General features: G+C 59.4%; 1 pseudogene; it reads right to left on the reverse strand.

Annotated features, from left to right (window-relative positions):
- The window catches only part of LOC126436358 (large subunit ribosomal RNA), a 7,759-nt pseudogene that overhangs the window by 2,118 nt on the left and 641 nt on the right, over positions 1–5,000 (reverse strand).

Raw genomic sequence — 5,000 nt, forward strand, 5'->3', positions numbered from 1 at the left:
CGGACACGCAGGCATGAGATGTAGTCGCGGCCGGTTACGAACTGCCGCGTATTGGAGACCCAGCAGTGCTGCCCTGGTGTTCGGGCAGACTCGTGTAGCGCAGCGCCGTCGACCGACGAGTGCAGGCGGTCGGCCCAACACCGGCCCAACTGGTAACTGGACTTTATAACTTCCCCCTGCCATTGCAGGGCGTGGTCCAGTTGGTGAATTTCTCGCTGGATTAAGTCCTGGGAAGAATCGTCCACTGCCGCACCCAGTCCTTGCATCTTCGCCAATCTTCTCCTGCGAAGAAGAGGGCCCAGCCAGCGGGCTGCAGGCACCCCCAAGCCCCCATGAGAGATGGGGGCGTGGAAGTAACCGACCGGCGTATCTGCTGGCAGGTGCAGCCAAGATCGAAGGGCTGCACGAACACAGACGTCAAGGGAAGAGAGGGCCCCAAGACGTGTCCTCCCCAGGGCGAGGCCATGGAAAATACCCGGGAGGATGACAGAACGAAGGGCAAAAAGCCGCTGCTGAGGTTTGAGTGGTGCACGCTTGATGATGTCCAACTGCTTCTCGACCTCCCGCCGGGGATGAAAAAGACTGCGTCCGCACGTGGAAAATTGCAGGCCTAGATACTTGAAAGTATCTCCCATCGCCAGTGCTGGGATGTTGTTCCCCCCAGCACGAAAGATGACAGTCTCGTCGACCTTGGTTTTCTTCTCCCGGCCTGATGAGACAAGGGCGAGAGAGAAACACTTCCGTGGGTTGACCTCGAGCCCGAGATCCCCCAGGGCCGACGTGGCGATGGTGAGAAGTTCCTGCAATCCATCACGAGTCTCGGCGAACAGCAGGAGGTCATCAGCGAATGCAGCCGCATTTATCCGCCGTCCAAGAATGCGTGCACCAATATGAGCAGGCAGACGAGACAAGAGAATGTCAATGGACATGTTGAAGAGAATAGGAGACAGCGGGTCACCCTGCCGGACACCCCTCGAAGGCCGCACTAGATCTGACGACTTCCCATCCGCGCAGATAACCGTCGATCCCGCCTCATAGCATCCCTGGATGTAGTCAACGAACTCGACCGGCAGACCATGGGCCCTTAGCACAGGACCAAGGGCACCGTGGGCAAGCGAGTCGAAGGCCTTTGACACATCCAGAGATGCCAAGTACAGCGAGCCGGCAGCTCGGCACGCCTGGGTCATCGCCAGATCGAGAAGAAAGGTGTTATGAAGCATCCCATCCTGAGGGATGAAAGCCCGCTGGCGACCGTCCAACACACAGTAGCGCATCAGGCGGCCAACCAGAACCTTGTGAAAGGCTCTGGTCAGCACCGAGCACACTGTGATCGGACGAAAGTCAGCAGGGGATGCTGCGGCGGTCTTCTTGGGCAGCAGGGTTGTTCTGGCCTGAAGGAGTCGGGATGGAAGGGAACGGGAAAGGAGGAGGAAATTAAGGATCTTGAGGAGAACCTCCCGGGGAAGGCGACGCAGTTGTGTCGGCGTGAGGCCGTCAGGACCTGCAGCAGAATTACGAGGCGGGAGAGCAGCGGTGGCTTCTTCTGCAGAAATGGGAGCCCAGAGGTCACGGAAGGGCACCCTCTTCGAGAATGGCAGCAGCTCATCGGACAGACCCTCCCCACGCGGAGGTCGAGACCTGACACGTGGTGGAGAGAAGAGGTCTGTCCAAAACTCAATCAGCCCTGGGATGGATGGTGGCTGATGCAAGAGTGTGCCATCAAGAAGTCCGTTGATACAGCGTGCTCCGTTCTTCTTGAAAGCACGCTGAACCACCGCATACTCCCATCTCCTGCGTGCACGCTTCCGCTCTGGGGGCTGTTGGGTCCGCACACTCGCAGCTTGGTGGATGGCTGGCTCCCTGCTGCCTACTTCGTCAAGAGCAGACAGCAACATAGCCTGGATTGTGTCACGGCTAGTGGTGGGACCCAGAGCCACGAGATCATCAAGCGAGCGGAATCGGCTGTCTGATTGGGGGAGTTCTGCTACAAATGACCAGATGGCTAGGTCAACATCTTCCCCACAAGGTGGAGACTGTGGCAAAGAATGACTGACTGCAGGCTCGCTAGGAGGACCCCGAAGGCCGCGATCCATGCCAGCAAGCTCGGTGACAAACTTCGCCACCATGTCTTTGTAGGGCTGCGCTCTACGCTGACATTTAATTGACTCCAGCGTACGCTCGGGAAAGGCCTTTGCAAGCTCCTGGTTTAAAAATCTGCAACCCTGGGTGGCAAGAGTCGCTTCTGCATGGGCCAGACGCAGGAGCTCTTCCTGGGACCACCTGGCCTTCTTCCTCTCGGTCTTGATCTCAGCATTAGCAGCAGTCGGATGGGCGCGACGCCGATGGACACCAAGTCCGGTCTTGGTGGAGAAGGACCGCATACAGTCAGGGCAGATGGCGGGGAGCAGCGCTCGACCCGCACCGGTTGGCTGGTTGGCTGGCTCATCAGCTGGCACAGGCGCTCCAGCGGGAGGCCTGGTACCACGTTCGCTTCTATTAGTTGCACCAGCTGTAACAAAGGCAGGGGGGGAGGTAACCCCCAAGCCCGAAAAGCACCCTGCTCTGTCGGTCGGGATACTGGAAAGGTACACCTACGTGAAACCTTTCACAGCACCCTCACGACTCCCGCCACTTGAAGGCCAGAGCTAGGATTTCCCACCGAGAGGCTAATTGAACCATCATCCACCCGACATCACAAGGATGCTGAGGGGTGAATCGAGAGGGTCCATATATTACGCATCAGGTGGGCTTTGGGAGTCAAGAGAGTCATAGTTACTCCCGCCGTTTACCCGCGCTTGCTTGAATTTCTTCACGTTGACATTCAGAGCACTGGGCAGAAATCACATTGCGTCAACACCCGCTAGGGCCATCGCAATGCTTTGTTTTAATTAGACAGTCGGATTCCCCCAGTCCGTGCCAGTTCTGAGTTGATCGTTGAATGGCGGCCGAAGAGAATCCGCGCACCCGCGCGCCCCCGGAGGAGCACGCTAAGGCGGACGCGGCCTCGCAGCAAGGAAGATCCGTGGGAGGCCAAGGCACGGGACCGAGCTCGGATCCTGCACGCAGGTTGAAGCACCGGGGCGCGAACGCCGCGCAGGCGCGCGCATCCTGCACCGCCGGCCAGCACGAGGCCGACCAACGGCGAGAGCAGACCACGCCCGCGCTAAACGCCCGCACTTACCGGCACCCCTACGGCACTCACCTCGCCCAGGCCCGGCACGTTAGCGCTGACCCACTTCCCGACCAAGCCCGACACGCCCCGATCCTCAGAGCCAATCCTTATCCCGAAGTTACGGATCCAATTTGCCGACTTCCCTTACCTACATTATTCTATCGACTAGAGGCTCTTCACCTTGGAGACCTGCTGCGGATATGGGTACGAACCGGCGCGACACCTCCACGTGGCCCTCTCCCGGATTTTCAAGGTCCGAGGGGAAGATCGGGACACCGCCGCAACTGCGGTGCTCTTCGCGTTCCAAACCCTATCTCCCTGCTAGAGGATTCCAGGGAACTCGAACGCTCATGCAGAAAAGAAAACTCTTCCCCGATCTCCCGACGGCGTCTCCGGGTCCTTTTGGGTTACCCCGACGAGCATCTCTAAAAGAGGGGCCCGACTTGTATCGGTTCCGCTGCCGGGTTCCGGAATAGGAACCGGATTCCCTTTCGCCCAACGGGGGGCCAGCACAAAGTGCATCATGCTATGACGGCCCCCATCAACATCGGATTTCTCCTAGGGCTTAGGATCGACTGACTCGTGTGCAACGGCTGTTCACACGAAACCCTTCTCCGCGTCAGCCCTCCAGGGCCTCGCTGGAGTATTTGCTACTACCACCAAGATCTGCACCGACGGCGGCTCCAGGCAGGCTCACGCCCAGACCCTTCTGCGCCCACCGCCGCGACCCTCCTACTCGTCAGGGCTTCGCGGCCGGCCGCAAGGACCGGCCATGACTGCCAGACTGACGGCCGAGTATAGGCACGACGCTTCAGCGCCATCCATTTTCAGGGCTAGTTGCTTCGGCAGGTGAGTTGTTACACACTCCTTAGCGGATTCCGACTTCCATGGCCACCGTCCTGCTGTCTTAAGCAACCAACGCCTTTCATGGTTTCCCATGAGCGTCGATTCGGGCGCCTTAACTCGGCGTTTGGTTCATCCCACAGCGCCAGTTCTGCTTACCAAAAGTGGCCCACTTGGCACTCCGATCCGAGTCGTTTGCTCGCGGCTTCAGCATATCAAGCAAGCCGGAGATCTCACCCATTTAAAGTTTGAGAATAGGTTGAGGTCGTTTCGGCCCCAAGGCCTCTAATCATTCGCTTTACCGGATGAGACTCGTACGAGCACCAGCTATCCTGAGGGAAACTTCGGAGGGAACCAGCTACTAGATGGTTCGATTAGTCTTTCGCCCCTATACCCAGCTCCGACGATCGATTTGCACGTCAGAATCGCTACGGACCTCCATCAGGGTTTCCCCTGACTTCGTCCTGGCCAGGCATAGTTCACCATCTTTCGGGTCCCAACGTGTACGCTCTAGGTGCGCCTCACCTCGCAATGAGGACGAGACGCCCCGGGAGTGCGGAGGCCGCCGCCCCGTGAAGGGCGGGGAAGCCCCATCCTCCCTCGGCCCGCGCAAGGCGAGACCTTCACTTTCATTACGCCTTTAGGTTTCGTACAGCCCAATGACTCGCGCACATGTTAGACTCCTTGGTCCGTGTTTCAAGACGGGTCGTGAAATTGTCCAAAGCTGAAGCGCCGCTGACGGGAGCGATTATTCCGCCCGAGAGCATCCCGAGCCAACAGCGGCGCGGGTCCGGGGCCGGGCCAGGTAGGTCCATCATCCGGGAAGAACCGCGCGCGCTTGCCGGGAGCCCGAGCGCCCAAAGGGGCGAATCGACTCCTCCAGATATACCGCCGGGCAGCCAGCCAGGACACCGGGGCTCTGCCCAACAGACGCGAACCGAGGCCCGCGGAAGGACAGGCTGCGCACCCGGGCCGTAGGCCGGCA

Source organism: Schistocerca serialis, unplaced genomic scaffold, assembly GCF_023864345.2.
Source record: "Schistocerca serialis cubense isolate TAMUIC-IGC-003099 unplaced genomic scaffold, iqSchSeri2.2 HiC_scaffold_1235, whole genome shotgun sequence".
Taxonomy (NCBI): domain Eukaryota; kingdom Metazoa; phylum Arthropoda; class Insecta; order Orthoptera; family Acrididae; genus Schistocerca; species Schistocerca serialis.